Below are 19,387 nucleotides of genomic sequence, written 5' to 3'. Positions count from 1 at the left end.
GTCATCCTTTCAACTGTACCTATAGTCTTCTATAATGTGTACCCCTTGTTTGTGCATTGTTCTACACTATGTCTCTGTGTGGAAGGTGTCATTTGGTAAAGGCAGGACTTTGATTCCATGTGTCAGAGCTGCCTCCTTTGTGACTGGTGATGTGATGACTGGTAAAGTTATATTTCCAAAAGCAGAAGGCGAGGTGACAGAGGTACAGAGCCACAGAATGAATAAAGTACAAGCAAGGAAATCCTTGCACTGCAGGACCTAAGGTACAACTTCCTCTCCAGCAAAGAGAATAGTGAACAGCAAATTAGTGATATCACCAAATCTCACCCATGAGACTTTCAGTTAGATGATTTCTCACTGCAGATGTACAACTATGAGGCTTAAGGCACTGGGCGTACACTGCTACTTTTCAGGAAGAATTCAAGACAAAAAGTAAGTCACTCAGGGTACTGGATAGGCACAATGAACAATTCTAAATGTTCCCTGTCAGACAGCAGATATTTTTACTTTTTATGGTCAGGTCCACTTTAAGCGTGGAAATTCAAATTCTTACAAATATCCTGACTCTTTAAGGCCAATATGAGTGAATGTTCTGAAAGTTGCCAAGTTTAGTAGATGGCATTAGAAGCTCACAGAATGAGTTAAAGTGACATTAAACTCAGGAGTTAAATCTTAAAGATGTATTCAAGTACCTTAACTATTAACAAAAATGTACCTTTTTTGTGTATCGCTCAGCTGTAGATCCTCAAATCATCTCTGAATTGGTGCTGACACTGTCCTTTCTTCTGGAGGGGGGCTACTTTTGTTCCCCATGGTCCCTGTGTGTGCTGTAAAGTTGTCACCGCTCCAAGCTTGCTCCTGTGATGGACTACAATCTCATGTTTAGTTTACTCATTTGTATGGAGATTGTAGTCCGTGACACGTGGCGAGCTTGGAATGGTGGCTACTTTATAACACACACAGTGACCATGGGGAACAAAAGTAGCCACCCTCCAGAAGAAAAGACAGTGACAGGACCTATCCAGAGATGATTTGAGGATCTACAGCCGAGTGATACACAAATAAGGTACATTTTTGTTAAGATTTTAGATTTAATTCATGAGTTTAATGTCACATTGTGTTACTTGTTTAAAACTTCTTTGGGCAAATAAACATTTGATTCTGGCTTAGTGGACATTTAGTAGAAAATAATATATATGAGACCAGTTGTTATCCATTTGACAAGCTATCTTACCTTGCAGAAACTTCAAGCAGATGGAAGGCCAGTCTCTCGAGTTATATATGAATGTCTGTCATTGATTGAGAAAAAAGACTTGAATTTAGGTGTTGTCTTTGACTACATATTCCAGACGTGCTACCAGACTCTTTATCCAGACCTGCGGGCCATATTACAAGGTAATCTCTCTTTCCTTATTACAATGGGCCTCTTTTAGATTATATGCTCTAAAACATATATTGTCGCTTATGCAAAATACCAATTACATTGCACCAACTTCTGAAGAAGCTTACATTCTTGCCTGCTTTCGCTACACAGAGCCCAGTGTGGAGCAGGTTGGACCATTTAATGGGAAACAGCACCCTGAGTTCAACAATCCAGATGGTCTTCTGAAGTTTTATGAACACAACAAATCTGACATCTCCAATGCTATCAATGAATGCTTTCCCTTTCTAAATGGACTGCACGATATGGGACTGCTGACTAAATTAGAGCTACTGGTAAGCTGAGGGTTAGGTATTTCAAAGTAGTACTTAACACTCACAGGGGTAATCACGAAAGGGTGAAGAGTTTGGAGAAGACAGGAGAAGTAAACAATCTAGGACAGGTGTGCCCATTAGGTAGATCGTGATCTACCAGTAGCTCTCAAAGCTGATGCTGGTAGATCACGAAGGGTGTGAATGGCGGACCCTTTATTCCATTTTGGTATATTTATTTAGCTGTGCACACATGATTACCTATTAGCCTGAGTCTGCTGAGCCTGTAACACCTGGTGTGAGTTTGGGGTTTTGTGGATCACAACTGCGGAGGCCAATCAGACGGAACCCTGGTTTCACTCCCAATCTTAACGGGGAGTTAGGGTTCAAGCATCACAGCCAAAATAAACAGAAGTAAAAGGATGGATGGGAATATTACTGCATAAACCCAATCACATGTAACAGTAACAAAAGATGTAAAGGTTCAGGTTGTCAATTAGGTTAGTATTGATAACAGCTATGGTTTAGAGGTAAAGTTGTATTCTCCAAAAGGACCACTAGATGGAGCATGCAAGTTAATCCAGCTTCTCTGTACACACAGTTAGTTCAACTCAATGGTGAGCAATATGCCAGGGTACTTGCGATTAAATGGAGTAGGCTCAGAAGGAGCTGGGGGTCCAAGTGGAGTTCGTTAAAGGTCCTCTGTAGAAGGTAGCAGTATTGGATGGTATGGGTGGTCCCAGGAGACAGCAGGCGTTCAGTCTTCAATATTGGAACGCCATACTGTCTCACTGGGGCGTTTATATAGGGCTAAGAGGCGGGAGGAGGAGCCGCCGAACGAGACAAAGCACTTCCGCGTGCCAAGGTGGAATGCACCCGCCGTCCGAACCCGGAAGCAGATGCGCGCGCACCCCGCCGAAACGCAGACGGCCCGTCCCGTGAGGCAGAAACCTGTACCCCCCGATTCCCAGGTGAGCGGTGACGGCGGTTGCCGTTACAGAGCCAAGCTCCCTGACACCTTTCTGGTGGATTCTGGTGGTTGAAGTGCTATGTATTACATCAAAGAATATTAGTTTACACAGCCTGTTGGACTACACTGTTTGCAAAATAGAGCAAGGTGAGCCAGGAGAGAGAGCGGGGAGAGATGTAACTCGTCATTAGAAGTCATTCGTAGATCTTAACACAAAAATTGTGGGCACCCCTGATCTAGGACAACATAGCTGAACGGGAAAGTGAGCGAAATTGGAGAATTTTTCAAAATCAGCTATGTTGTCCTAGATTGTTCACTTCTCATGCCTTCTCCAAACTCTTCACCCTTTTTATGAATAACCTTGTAAATCTTTTTTTCAATAATGAGTCCAGATCAAGCAAACATACATTGCCCAGCAAAGTATTTCTTTACATTTTTGCCCAAGCACCTACAGTCATCATATTTCCAAACAGATGTCACTCAACTTGGCTTCTCTGAACTTCCTGTCTACTACAAGATCACAAAGGACAGGGCAGTCTCCAGCAGCTGTACATCTACTAGCTTGGGAGAAGAGAGATTAGAGGAGCAGGGAGGAGGGGAGTGGATTGCCTTGACATACCTGTGCCTTTGTGAAGACACACACACAGCTTACTAGCAGGCACAATGGTGGCTTCATAGGACCCTGCAAGGGAAAGGAGCCACTCAACAACAGCATATCAGGGCCAATGCCCAGGGGACCAGGTGATTCTGCAGGAAGCTGAACAATTTAAACATGGAGGAGCAGCATCCATTGGAAGTGATTTCATCAGCGTTTGAAATGGCTTAAAAACATGTTGACTTTAATATCACTTTAAGGAAATCTTAGTGATTGAGACACTGATATTAGTAAAAACGTTTTAGTACTTACTAAATTGTGCTCATAAGTTTTTATGTTAAAAGTGGAGTGCATTACCTGGAAGGAATACACATTTAAAGGGGCTGGCAAGAAGTGTTCATGCTTTGGGGGTACTTGAATCCAACTGAAATACAAGATGTGGTTCTTTGGTAAACATTAATTCTTCTTATGAAACTGTAAATGTAAACCAAATTTTAACATAAAATAGAGGTTTGTTTTTTATTTAACAGGAGCTCCAGGCTGACAAGAGGAGCCCTAGCAACGTCTTGTATGAAGCTCTGAGCTGGATTCAGCAAAATCAATACATGGAGGCGTTCTTTGCTTATGTGTTTCGGGAATTCTACCTCCGCCGCTTCCCTGATCTCAAGATCATCTTATTGAGTAGGTCATGCTAAGGGCTTCCACTAGGAATCAGGGTTGTAACTACACAGCTGGGAAAACTATGGGCCCAATGTACAGATAATCCCTTCAGGGGGTAGGAAAACTCCGGCCCTCCAGCTGTGGTGCAACTACAAATCCCATGAGGCATTGCACGACTCTGACAGCCACAGGCATGCCTCCCAGAGGCAGAAGCTTAATAGGATTCGTCATAGAACGTCCTTAGAGGGTAGCAGGTATCATGAGGACGTCGTATGACGAAACGTGTCGGGCGGGGCTAGATGAGACTGGGTTTTTATCTCTTGAGAAGACGGGAGCTGTTTTTTATCTTCTGCGGGCCGGCCGCTTCAATTTTTATATGCGAGTTTCTACTTATTGTTTTTATTCAATAAACCTTTTTACCACCTCATGGAGATCTTTGTGTCTTGCATGTAAACGGAACTCTGATCGGGTCCGGACACCAAACGGCTGAAGGACGGTTGTCTTTTTTCTTCCTTTTTTGATGTCACTGTTGCGATGGATTTGATATTTTGTTTTCACTTATAAGTTATGATCATTTAGTTGCAAGTTTAAAACTGTGTGTTTTTTCTTTTGTTACACGTATCCATTTATACAAGTGCACTTTATAATACTAGCACATCACTGCCTTTTCAGTATTTATCCAGTCACTTTTCAGTAGTCACATATAGATGTGATTTATTCACTTTGCTGGGTCCCAATCGGTGTATTTAAATACAACCTATATTAATTTTTTCACGTTTATGTCTTTATTGTGATTTATTCACTTTGTTTTTTATTAACTGGTTCATTCAATACCCTGTTCACGTTATTTCTCTTATGACAAAAGAGTGAAGCTTTAAACACACGGACCACTTAAATCTTTTGTCACATGGTGGTATGATATCACACAGTTTGGAGATTGTAGCCTGCCTACAATACTATATAGTTTCTGTTCATTATGGTAGGCTCAGTTATTGGCACTGGAGGCTTAAGACATTATTACTACCATATTAGTTGGTAGAACATAGTGTAGTAAATAAAGGCAATGAGAAGGTGCATGACAACGATGACCAATAACTCACCAAGCCAGTAGAGTTTGTTCCCAGAGTTTATTTGAATGCAGAATGCTCACATGACTTTACTATAGTTTTGTTTATTTTATTTTGCAGGATTAAATAAAGCAATATTGAATACGTCCATTCCTATCCCAGGTAATTTATTTTTAACAAGTGGAGTGGTACTTATAGCTTATTGTGCCATGACCTTGCATGTGATGTTTAAGGGCTCATATAGACGGGTGTACACGTTCACACGACATGAACGCCCATAATATGACCCAATCCCAGAAGGGTCAGGTGCTACGTATAATTGTGCACTTGGACACACAATGTCTGCATCCAAGGACGGACACCGGGATCGGCGTGTGACAACATGTACAGTCATGGACACACACCCTGGGTCTGGGCTCATCGTACAATAATGCAGAGAGTAGCTCTGATTACTTATTATGTTTGACCAATCTCTGTTGTATCGCAGACCGCCCACCACCGATATCGAAAGAAAAAAAGCAGCTGAAGATGTCACGTATCCGGACCAAGAACCGGGATTTGAAATCTTTAGCTGGTGAGTTTTAAAAAAATAAGTGAGGGAGGGGAGTTCGGGGAGGGGGTGAGTTGTTTTTTGTGGAATTGTGCTTAACACTTCTGATTAAAAATGATCCTCTGTTGTAACCCAACTGCACATTAATGCAGAGCTTTTTAACCACTTTTCCACCACTCCATTCCACCACCAGTAGCAAAAGGAAAGCCCTGCATAAACTATGAGTTGCTGGAGTCATAGCGATCACAGGGCTATGTTCTTCCCATGAGACAGTGCAGATTGGCACAATGATGTCACATGGAGTGAGTCACATGCTTATCTATACTCTGAAGTACTAGGAGTTTTCTTGAGCTCACAGCGCTCAGCAGAGTGGTAGGAGGGAAACTAAGGTAAAGCTGAAATTCGATTCATGGGTGCCGGTGTAGGCACATTTCCATCCGGCATCCCTCAATCAGCTGATCAAACAGAGCTAGCAGTGACGGCCGCTGTCAGAGTACAAAGGAAACAGCAGGAGATTCCTTGATTAACTCTCGTAACCATTGATAGAGGTCTGAAGAAAATATGAGCATGTATACCCAACATAAGATAAGTATATGCTCAGGAGAGGTAGGGAGGGATTAAAGCAAACCTGAATGGCAAAGCAAAGGTTTGCTATAATGATGAATAAATCTCATTGCAACAGAGGCATTTGACCACTTGTGGACAATCATCTCTTTAGCAACACATTGATGTAGCAAAAAATGTTTTTTAGGTAACCTGTCATGAGACAGATATGGAGGCTGATGCTGCAATCTCTCAACAAATGTACTTAAGGCCCCATTCACACCAGGGTGGATGCGTCTCAGTGCGATTTCCAGGCGATTTTTAAAAGGATGTTTTTGTGCATTTTTAATTGCAAAAATCGAAACTAGGGTTGCACAGATACCAAGTACAGTACTCGGTACAAGTACGAGTATATGTATCGATACTTTTGAGCTCCAAGACTACACTAGAGAAAAATTCAAAAATTAGGAGGCAGCTGTCATTTGTAAGGAGCACACGGAGCTCCTGGGATTTGTACATCTCTGTTTTAATGTACGATTTAGTTTTTATAAATATAAATAAAGTGATGCACAGATACCAGTTTTGTGAGTACTGGTACTTACAAGTACTGATAAATTTTTGTTTATTGTCATGTGACAGTTTTTCTAAAACAATACAGACTAATGATTTCAGGACAGTGTTGGAGTGCCAGAGCCAGGTCCCAGCTGCAACCGCTGCAAACCTGGTAGTTCTCATGAAAATGCCAAGTATCTGCACTGGTACTCGAAAAGTATCTGTGCATCCCTAATCGAAACGCAATTAAAAACGCCCATCAGCGCGTTTCCATTGAAATCTATATAGAAAACATGCTGATCAACGTGAAAAAATAGCTCAGGGAGCATTTTGGGAGGCAGGCGGTTGGGATCCTCGGAGTCGTGTGAACGCATGAACGGTCCCTATAGGAATGTATGGGGTTGTTCATGTCAGGGGTTAAGCGCAGGAAAATCCGCATGACTGAACCGCCCTGGTGTGAACAGGGCCTAAAGTGTATTTATACTTTTGCAGTCAAATTTGAGAAAACCCATCCATATGTTCGTTATGTGTTCCTATACACACAACATACTAAAAAATAGCTTTGTTAAATCAGGCAAGATGACTGATGCAAGGTTTTTCTTAGCTCTTTCACAGTGGTCTGTCCTTATAAAAAGTTTTGGATTGTGTTTATCTGATAAGCTTCATTAACATACAATGGGCTAGCCACCTTAGACCTCTCACGTCCCAGGCCCTCCTAAAATTACAAAGAAATAGAAGCTAGAAGAAATTTTAACCTTTAAAACCCTAGCTCATGTAAAAACAATTTAAACTGCAAGAAGCATTTTTTTTTAGCTTATGCTATGTGAATGGGAACATGTAACAAATATAAAATAGGTGTTATCCCAATTTAGCTGTGAAAGTGGAAATACACTTTAAAGTACAACTGCACTGTAAATAAAGTAAATCTATCCTCCTATCAACTCTCCCCACTCCATAATTTAATCCAGAACCCCCACAAATGCTTAGCTACTTTTGATGCCGGTGGCCTCTTTGAGCTCCCTTTGATCGCAGTGGCCACCTTGGGTGATTACATCCTGTGTCACGAAATCTTCTCTGGTGCTGGCCATGCCTAAGTAGTAAGTTCCTCATAATATGCAGAGATATTCCTTGGTAGAATATACTTATTATTACCTAAATAATTGATTACATATCCACAGCTAAAGGTGATCATAACACACAGTACTCTCTCTATCTGCATTCCACAGATATGAAGGGCATTATGGTACAGCAAACCAGAACATGCAGGTTAAAGCCTATATGCTACACTGAACTGTCAGATAATGACTGGGAATTTATTGGTAACGGGAAGAGCCATGCAGGTTTGTAAAATGTACTGATAATTGTTATAGGAGCTTGCTGTACTGCGTTATTGTATTTCAAAAAGGCTACTCTAGTCAGAAACGGAAAAAGTCAGTTACAACAGCCGCTATCACAGTCCTTGATTTAGTCTGTGTCACCCATGCCATATATAATTGATGAGGCTCAATTGTCTGCTAAAGGTAATTCCATGTCAATTTTCAGTCCTTGCTTTCCAGCACATGCTTGTACTTTTCCCTGAACTCTGAAGGTGACTAAACATCACCCTTTCCCAGGTAACGAAAAAGCTGAGACTAACCGGCTGGTGACCCATTACACCAGCCAGAATGATACAAGCAATACCATGTCTCTTTTTCCCAAGTGCAAGAGGCCACAGATACAGATGAGGCTACTTTAAAGCTTAAACGGTTTTGAATGAAGTAAATGAATTTTGTTTTGAATGAAGTACAGAAATATCAGAAGCTAGATCAGGTTTTATTGCTGTCCCCATTGAGATTTCTCTTCACTTCTTGTTAGGACAGGAAACCTTTCCAATAACAAAAAGTGTCTGTGAAGGTTCTCATTCATCCAGGTCATGGTATATCTGTAAAAAAAATAAGTCAAGGCAACTGGACTTGCTGTACTTTTCTTGAAGACATTTGGTTGGATGACCAGTGAAACGTCTTCAAGAAAAACACAGAAAGTCCAGTTACCTTGACTTATTTTTTACAGAAATACCAAAAAGTAAACTAATTTATCCCACTGATCACGCTTTTATTTTTTTCTGCACATGGACTTAGTATAGTATTTACTTTGCATAATTATATTTTTAATTCTATATCATCCAATTGTGCTTCATCCTCCATTGGAAAAGATGTAAAGTCTTCACTCCAGCACAAACTGAAAAAAGGACAACACAAGGGAACCAAACGCCAAATCCCTAAAGATGACAAGTGGGATATCACCATTGAACGGGATTTGATCAAAGGTTTGTTCATAACATGCCCACGTAAACTTGCAGTTTTTTTGCAGGTTCACAGAGGCTTGTGACCTAAGTAGATTGGTTCACTAGACTATTTTTGGGCAGCACAAGAAGAAATAAAATGGCTACAAACTACAAAGATTCTTTAAATATATTAATAGTAAAAACTAGGTCTGAGAATGTAGGCCCCTTACAAGATAACTCACAGTTGGTGACTGGGGACAAAGTGAAGGTAAATCTGAAAAGGAAAATGGTGGAGCTTAAGTCCATAATGAGGGTAGTAGTGCCACAGCCTCAAATGAACTGCAATAGCTCAAAACTAATATAGATCAGAAACAACAAAAATAAAGGTGAATTAAGCAACTGGACCAGATGGCTTATACCCACGTGTCCTCAGAGAGTTGAGCTCTGTCATTTCAAGCCACTGTTACTGCTAAATTGTATGCATGTGAGATAGGAACCTTATACTGTAAGCTCCTTGAGGGCAGAGACTGATGTGTAAAGCGCTACATAAATTGTTGGTTTTATATCATTACCTGTAATAAAATAATGATGGATGTTTATCCATGTTGAAAGGATGGGAGTATTTAAAGCTTATGCTTACATTAAATAATAATTTGAATACAATAAGGGGGTTATTCACAGAAGAGCTGAAGGATCCAGCCGTAGCTTCGGCTGATCCTTCTGCTCTCTGCGGCCGCCGGAGCCCGAACCGAAGTGCTGCTGTACGGGCTATTCACTAAAGACACCAAAGACTGAGGTATTGACCAGAGTAGGTGTAAATGGGCCGGGCTTCTGATGACAGAATATGTACTTTGTATGAGTGTAATTCAGTAAAAGTGTTAGTTTAGGGTGGGGGAGTGTTACATTAATAGCATTAAATATAATAATAAAATGTTATTCCATATCCTACTTTCATTCAGGTGCTGCGAATGTTGCTGTCAAACTGGAGTTCCCTAAACAAATTTTCAATGATGTATTTCATGTGAGATGTGGTCACAAGAAGGGGATCTTCATAAAAGAACACTGGAAAGGAGGTAAAAGTCTTAGAGTAGTGTACCACCTGGTGTGAGATGCTTAAAGAGGACCCTCCCACGCCAAAAAAATCCTTTACTTTTATGATGAATGTCCCCCTATATTATTAAGACTAAATGTAGTTACAAGGCCATCAAATCCGGCATTCTCCTCTTCTAAGCTGTGAGTCTCTTCTACTTCTCGTCCTGCAGCGCCATTTTTTTTCCGCCATCAGAAGCAGGCTATCTATTTTGGATTCTTGCAACCGCCCCCTGATGGCATAGCATGAGATCTTGTGATCTCTTCTCTTTCTCAGCTGCAGAAGTGAGATATCACATAGATCTGTTGCCTCAGGGGATATGTGACGTCGGCATCCCAGTAGGATACAGGAGGAGGCACAGACGTCCTTCTCGCCTAGAAGAGGAAGTGGGCGTGTACAGACACAAAGAAAAAAAAAATTAAATAGAAATTGTTTTTAATGAACCAAAAATACTTACTGATGACTGTTTTATTTAAGATTATTTGTTAAAAATCTAAATTGTTACAATGACCTTTAAGACCTGTAGAAAGCAGAGGTACCCCCTGAACCCATCACAAGTATTTGCTGCACACGTGAGCATAGAAAATTCGTTTTGATTTCCTATACTTCTTAGCTCCATCTAGTGGACATAATGTGATATTACAATATGACATTAGAAAATACTGCACATTCAACTCTTAGCGAAAATTCACCTTGTGCATCTATTCGCACAGAAGAAACATTCACCTAGATTTCCAGGGTGAATGGATCTGTGAATTGTTTATAGATAGAACCCTAGAAGACACTTGGTTATCCATCAGCACTCAGGAGTGCCTAAAAATATACAGCTCTGCCTTCACTTAGCATCCCAAATTCTACATTTTCTGATGCTCCCCAGTTATAGCATATTTCTTTTTGAAAATGCTCCAGGTCTGGCTGGTATGCTGCCCCACTAGCTTTATTGTTTACTTTAGTAACAACAAAAACTGAGGAAAATTGGGCTTTTAAGGTGTCACCCTAGGCAGGAAAGAAACATTATATTACAAACAAATCTATAATAAAAAATTGTTAATAAATAAAATCTTTATAAAAACATACAAATAATCCTGCTGGTACCGTAATATGTATCAGCAGCAACTCCCTCAATACTGTATTGTCTAAAATGACTTGGGCATTAGGCCTCCCTGGACCCCACAAACACATTCTATGCATCAACAGTATAATAAACAATTCTCCAAACATCAGTTTTCTCATGAACATTAATACGTTACATAATGTCGTTGCAATTAGAATCCTGAAATCTTCCATCGATTTGCTGTGGGTCCAGCCTTCTACGCGTTTCACCAAAGCTTCCTCAGGAAGATAAGAGGCTGCCTTCTCTAGGATTTTTGTGGTGAATAGGTCCACATATCCGGGGGACAGTGCTCATCGCCTAAGGAGTATGGGGTGTACAGAGGTAGCAGGACAGAGGAGGCCAGATTACCATCTATGGATAATATGGTTCACAATGTTAGCAGGAAAATCCAGGACCACCTCTCCAGCCGAAGCCTTCTGCATCTCCCCTCTTTCCACTAATGTATTGCTTACTTAATGATTCAGAAACCCAGAAAACATATGCCGATCAAATGTTGTGACTTGGTTTCCTGCATACCCATTCTAGGTCAGTGACTTTGAAAGTATTGCAGCTATAGACAGCCTGGCAGGGTACATCATTCTTATCTGTGTGTCCTGTTTTTTCTGATACATATATATAGATCCTGGCAATGACGAGTGCATCAAATGTGACAAACAAATGTTTACTGCAATCAAGTTTGAAAGTTATGGAGGGAGAGGGTCTTGGAAAAACTGGAAGAAAAGCATTCGCTGTGCTGGGATCGTAATGGAAAAACTACTTCAGGTACGAATAGATCTTTATAGAAACTCCACAAACTTCCCAATCCAGAAAAAGAAATATTTACTTCTACATTCAATAATTTTTTTTAAATAACTAGGGGCTGATATAGAGAATTTCTCCTCAGTGCATAGCTAAGGGAATGCTGTTCGCATGGGGTTATGGCCACTAGATGGAGCCAAGGAGCATAGGAATTATGTCCCTTGGCTCCATCTAGTGGCAGCAATTTGACAAACATTTACCTTAATCAAGTTTGAAAAATATGGTGGAAGAGATGTCTGTGAAGGTTCTCATTTATCCAGGTTATGGTATATCTGTAAAAAATAAGTCAAGGCAACTGGACTTGCTGTATTTTTCTTGAAGACGTTTCACTTGTCATCCAACCAGCTTTCTCAATTCAGAGTATATGTGTGACTAACAGACTAATCTGTCACACATATACCACATACAATGCTGTTTTAACACCTCTCTGGGCAGGTTAATAACACCTCCTAGACTCCAATTATGCAAATGAAATCAACACTTGGTTGTGACTAACAGATTATGTGGATTGGAGTAACAATCACCACATTTATTTCCAGATAATTTTTCGTACAAATCATTCTGAACTCAGAAAGCTGGTTGGATGACCAGTGAAACGTCTTCAAGAAAAATACAGCAAGTCCAGTTGCCTTGACTTATTTTTTACAGATATGGTGGAAGAGAGGCCTCCAAGAACTGGACAAAAAGCATTTGCTGTGCTGGGATCACGATGGAAAAACTATTTCAGTTATGATGATATGTGAATAGATAGTCCACAAACTCCCCAATCCAGTGAAACCAACATTATTTACTTCCATGTTCATTTATTTTTCAAAAATAATTAGGGGCTTACGTATAAAATTATTGGCCATTAGATGGAGCCGAGGAGCATAGGAATTTTCTCCTCGGCGCCATCTAGTGGCAGTGATACCATGTGAATGGTATCTCTGTCAGCTATACGTTGGGCAGAAGTTTTGAACATTAGCCCCTTAATAAGACTTGGAGGCATTGTAGTAAACTGTATTAAAGAAAGTTAAAATGATGGAAAGGACATTGCTCGCACATTTCAAGCATGCAAAGAACTCTTCATCACCGTGCTGCTAGAGAATAAGTCCTCGATCACCGTTTGTGAACAACACACATCATTCCTTTGGCTTTTATCCAATGCCAGAATGCTAAAATATCACATTGGGCAACTCCCTGAAGCAGCACTTGAAAAAGAGTGCGGTGCATAAATTACAAGTAAATGAGAACTAAACCTAAGAACAAAAATGTATTATATTGCAGTTTACCAGTCCTTAGTTGAGGTGGCTGCATGTCATGGAAATTAGCAAAGGTTGACATGTTTGCAGTCCTGGCTGGGTGACAACCATGGCTCCCTCTATAGATACAGTGAAGGATTGAGTGTAGCCACCCAGGGACCGCAAGTGTGTTATTCACAGAATTCTTAGGTGGTAATAAAGAGAAAAATGCCTAACAGAGGAAAACTAATACAATCACCTCATCTAAGAACTGGGTTTAGAAACACTTTAAAGCTTTACATTACAGAACAATACATTTCAACCCTTAACCTTGAAGAGTGATTGAATTTTATTTCAAAGAAGTCATTTCTTTGATTCATGGCTGTTCATTGCATTCATGGTATGGCCGTCACTCCAGCCTACTAGGCGTTAGAGAATTCATGACTGGAGAGAGCCCCTGTGACAGACCAATTGTTTGGAACACCACTCAACTACTGGCCAAGTAAAACATGTATTCATTGTGTATTGATTGATAGCCGGATATAAGAATCCAGGTAAAATGTTAGAATGTGAAGGGGCATCCCCATAATGAGGTAGCCTGGGGCTGTAGCCTCAAGCAGTATCTCTTTGGGGGGGAATGGCAGCCGCATGGCCAACTAACAGCACCTACTTCGTCACGTCCCGCCCTGGCTGACACCTCAGCTTAACCCACCGCTTCCCCCTTCTTCTGGCCATCTCAGTCAGCGAACAAGGTAGGGACCGCCCTGAGAATGCGTTTCAGGTTTTTATTGCTGTCTGTGTCCCGGCTGGGTACATTTTCCTTTGCCCTGGTAATCATACTATTGTCCCTGCAACAGAAGGTGGGGAGAAAATCTTCCAGTGGGGACACCTGTTACAGTAACTACTGTCTAACAGATGATTTCCCCTCCCTTTGGAGAGATTTGTTATTGCTTCCTTTTGTGTCCCTGAGCCAAAAATTGAAGGGAAACCTCTCCAATGGGATAGCCCCAAACAAAATCACAGAGGCTTTATCCATTCCATGCAGAAAAAAAGTGTTTGCACATGGTTCTGGACCCAATTCAAATCTTCTTTATCTATTCAAGGCACAAAAACAGACATAGCAATCCTGCTAACAAGCCCCTATGTGATAGCGATTGGAGGCGACAGGTTGTCTTAATGTAGACATTAGGGGTCTATTAGACTCCCGATATCTCTCCTGCCCTCCCATGCAGGGGATCAAGTTTCTGAAGCAGGAAGCACTGTGTGCACAGCGTTCCCTGCTTCATTCATCACAGAGCAGATCGGGGAATGGATGTTCTCCACTTGGGAAGGCTTACAACAATACAAAACACAAAAATTCCCCAGCCTCAACCTGCCAGCCAGCCTGCAACCAAACAAGTAGCCCTATCAACAGTATGCGTTAAAATCAGAGGTTTTAGTTGCACAAACTTTTGGCCAAAAATATGTAGAAGCCACACTGCCGCGCCAAGGCACCTCTGCAAAGTGTGGTCCTAACTCTATGTATCCGAGTCTCCAAGTGTGAGCATATTAATGAAGTTGATAAATTACATGCAGGTAAAACTGGAGGTAGCCAACTCCTAATAAGGTGCAGGGACACCAACCAAAAATGCACGCTGGGACTCCAGTGAGTCCCCCAAACCAAAAATAGTCAGACTAGAAAAAATGGTACATGCATGAATCTATAACCGGCCTTCATAGCAGGGTGCACATTGGGAAGGCTTACAACAATACAAAACACAAAAATTCCCCAGCCTCAACCTGCCAGCCAGCCTGCAACCAAACAAGTAGCCCTGTCAACAGTATGCGTTAAAATCAGAGGTTTTAGTTGCACAAACTTTTGGCCAAAAATATGGAGAAGCCACGCTCCCAATCTCCATCCTGACACCATTTGTCCCCCAGAGGAACCACATTTGCAGGCTGCCTCAAGTGATCTGCTTTCCAAATCAATTGTACTGAACAAGCATTGCCTTCTGAAAAAAACGATACCAAGCACCAGCAGGCATGATCTTGGTACAACCACTTCAAGACCAGGATGTACGGGTATTTCATATAGCCATGAAGTGGTTAAGGTCCTGTTTAGGCTGAAGCGCGTCAGCAGGTTGGCTATGTCTGGTTTTATGCCTTACAGAAGATTTTAAATGGATCCAGAACCGTGTGCAAACACTTTTTTGTACTGTGTATGACGAAAGTCTGGTGGAAGCCTTGGTTATGCATCGGTATACTGTGAAACGACATTGGAGGAAGGAGGTAGAACACTTTCTGTTTGTCTTGTGAGTTTATCCATCCCTTAATCTATCCAAAACTAATAAAATCAAAGTTTTGGATTATGATATACTTTAATAGAAAGGATTGCTGTCAATTGGGCCACTTTACTACCTTTATATGTGTTTTACTGTTAGATGTTATTATTATTATACAGGCTTTATATAGCACCAACAATTTGCTCAGCGCTTTACAAAAGAGTGGAGACAGTACAGTTACAATACAATACAGTACAATACTGTTTCAGAACAATAGGGTTGGAAGGGCCCTGCTCGTGAGAGCTTACAATCTAGTAGGAGGGGCAAGTGATACAAAAGGTAATAATTGTTTGGATTGAGTTATTGGAGGAAGTAAAAGGCAGTTATGTTGAGAGGAGATAGGCTTCCCTGAAGAAATGGGTTTTTAAGCATCGCGTAAAGGTGGGCAGCGAAAGAGATAGGCAGACAGAATGGGGTAAAGAGTTCCAGAGGATGGGGGACATTCTGGAGAAGTCCTGGAGGCGGGCATGGGAGGAGGTAATGAGAGAGCTAGAGAGCAGGAGGTCTTGAGAGGAGCAGAGAGGACAGTTTGGGTGATATTTTGAGATGAGGACAGTGAAGTAGGTTGGGGCAGTGTTGTAGATGGCTTTGTATGTTGTTGTTAGTATTTTTAATTTTATTCTTTGGGCAAGTGGGAGCCAGTGGAGGGATTGGCAGAGAGGGGCGGCAGACACTGAGCGGTTGGTTTTCTTCTTTTCTCTGCAGTCCGGTATCCTGAAAGCCCCCCAAAAACGTAAAAGTAAGTGTCTCCCAATACACCTGTAGATATGACACAAGCTGATGAATAGTGCCCATTTGGCCAGACTTTGCCAGATTCTACTGAAGGGGAAGAATCATTATTTAGTTTGGGTATTTTTGGATATTGGTGAGCAGGGTTGTGGCAGCTCTGGATGAGTCTTTATTTCATAATGCTCCATCCACCAAGTACGACCCAGAAATCTGGAAGGTTTATTATTCTAAGAAATGCAGCCAAACAGCTGTCTACAGCCGTACATCTATCGTGGTTTCTCAACAGAAAGAAACACTGATTCCCCCATTAACGTTAAACAGCATGGGTGGTAATCCCCCCACCAGGCTATTGTATTTTGGCAGTGGCAGGTGTGTCAGAATATCCGAACAGTGACTGCAACAGATAGATAGATAGATAGATAGATAGATAGATAGATAGATAGATAGATAGATAGATAGAAGTTTTCAGCTCTCTGCATTCAGTTACATGACATCTCAAAACTGCAAAAGCTAGTGGGTGCCGGAAAACGTTCCTCTGCCTGGCACTGATCATATGTCTGAACAGGGAACTGGTAACTATATGATTCCCAGATACTGCCGCTGACTACAGGTCTTGCCATGGTTGAGGTCTGAATAGGACACCAACCCAATAAATTTTAATTGTATTGGCCCCAGGGAACAATTGCTGTCTGCTTGCCAGCCTAGTCGTCACATAACTACAATATCTATTATTTTTTTTATTGAAGGTTCAGCTTTAATATATTTTGTTCTTTTTTTTAGGGCAACTTTGACGATAAAGAAGTTGTGATCTATACATATACTGCGCCTATATAAAATATACCACCAGTGACTACCACTGACTAGGATGAAAGGAGACTGGGAAGAACATGCAACTTGCCTTCTACACACACAATTGTTTGACACTATAACTCACATTACATGCAAGCATTAGAATATGTGACAGCTCCCATAGAGCTCTTTGGTTAATGGCCCGACTGAAGTTTCACATCTGTTTTATCTCTATATAATCCTGTACAGGGGGCGGAGCGGACCTGAGAGAGAACTTTCCGCTCCTCTGCGGACTGTATTATTTAGTGTATTCTGTGACAGCTGTCAGATTCTTTGTTTACATTCGGGATGAGTCTGGAATGTCAGCAAAGAAGCAGAAGCTGTTACAGAATAACACAGATCTCTCAGCTTCTTTCTTTGTTTACTTTATGTAACAATATTCTGATACTTTGCTTACATTCGGGATACAAGTCCAGAATGTCAACAAAGAGCAGAGAAGCCGGAGAGCTGTAAATGACACACGGATCTCACGCTTCAGTATTTCGTTCCAAATGAAATTTAGATGTATCCGAATTTTGTTATCAAACATTCGAAAAATGTTTGGATTTGTTATTTCTGTCATTCGGAAGCATCCAAATGTCCGAATTTACAGAAATTCATATGAATTTCGATTCGGGACGAAATGAATCGCACATGTCTAGTTACAGCCACACTTCTCATCTCTAGGTTCCTCACAAGGACTTGCAGTGGAAGAGAGGGAGGAGTGTCAGACCAACTGTGTTAGTGAGAGGTGATTACTGAGAGCACTGAGTCTAACTCTGATGCCTATTGGACTGCATAGGCATAGTTAGCCTCCATTCACATATAGCATTTGTTTTCTGTGTGGAAGACTGCACAACATGCATGTCCATGTATGGTGAGACTGTCCGGTTGTGATTCTCTTTTGATCTCAGACCTACAGGAAAACCCTTATATGATTCTTCTAAATCAGAAACCATCGGCAGTTACCATTATTCAGTTTAAATTGCTCCAACAAATCTTTACGACTCCTAAGCGCGTGATTACGAGATCCTGGAAGACTCCCACCCTTTAATTAGCTTCTTTTTTACAATGATGTCTCTTACTATATTCTACAAGAAGATTACAGCGATGCCAAATGACACTATGACTAAACATACTGCGATCTGGTCTTTTTGGATAGATACTTTTTTTCTCAACCAACTTTTCTAGAGTTTCTTTGACCCTTTGAACTGGATGGCCCACGGGTCAGGTCATGCAGAGCGTGCCATTGTCTTCCCTGCCTAATCTTTTCTTCCCTTCCTTGTGTGCTGTCCTCTGTGTGTAGTTCCTTTCCCTATGTCCTCCTACCTACCCCTATTATTTATGCACCTGGGTCTCCCAACAACTGGCCCTACGCATTTACTACTACCTTATGTTTGTTCTTTTCCCTCAGTTTTATATGGTTCTGGTTAACCCACAGGACTTATTTTAGGTGGATGAACTGTTGTTTTTATCTGTGTGCATATCCTTTGCTATTGGTATGTACTTCTTTTTGTACCCTACAGCAGCCTATCTTCTGATCACTATAACATTCGGTTAGACTACATGAATTACAAATTTATCTTCCACTATGCTGTCAATGGAGATGTATTACCCAATTTTACTGGTCCCTAGGGCCACAAAATCTAGTACTACTGGCATGATCTGCCCCATCCTTAAAGCATGTAACATTGCCTCCATTCAACATCAACAAACAACGCATTCAATAAAACCCATCATATAAACTCCCACACAATCCCAATACGTCCATTGCATATACAGGCAGTCCCTGAGTTACAAACATCCAAGTTACGTACGACTCATACTTACAAACGGAGGTCCCAGGCTGTTCCACTATTTGTAATGCTACTGTGCTTGTGCTGACATTCGTAGTACTGTACTTCCTGTACATTGCAGGAGGTACAGTGCCTGCCTCTTCTTCCGGGCCTGGTACTGTACATTACAGGAAATTGTACAAACATATGTCCGAGTTGCATTTAACCCTTTCGCTGCCAAGGACGTACGTCGTACGGAGCTACAAAAGTGCTTCCAGCTGGCCAGCTCAGTACGTCGTACGGACCTGGCATTTACAGTTCTACTTTAAGCTGATGGTCGCTTTAGCGACCATCAGCTTATAGTAGAACTGTTCAGCAGACTGTCCCCTTTAAATTAATAGCTGTCATCAGCGGCTCACAAGCCGCTGATGACCGCTTATTTTAAAAATACCGGGCACCCCGCCGGGACCGCCGCTGCCGGCATCTGGAGTCTCTCATCCCTCCCTGGAGCCATCCCAGGGAGGGATGAGGGACTCCATGGATCCCCACTGCTTGTAGGGTCTGTGGCAGCGGGGATCCATTAAAAAATCACCGTCGGGGGGGTCCCGGGAACGAGCGGC

The sequence above is a fragment of the Nanorana parkeri genome, unplaced genomic scaffold (assembly GCF_000935625.1).
Source record: "Nanorana parkeri isolate BGI_ZX_2015 unplaced genomic scaffold, ASM93562v1 scaffold523, whole genome shotgun sequence".
NCBI classification, from domain to species: Eukaryota; Metazoa; Chordata; class Amphibia; order Anura; family Dicroglossidae; genus Nanorana; species Nanorana parkeri.
This window is presented reverse-complemented; position numbering follows the sequence as displayed.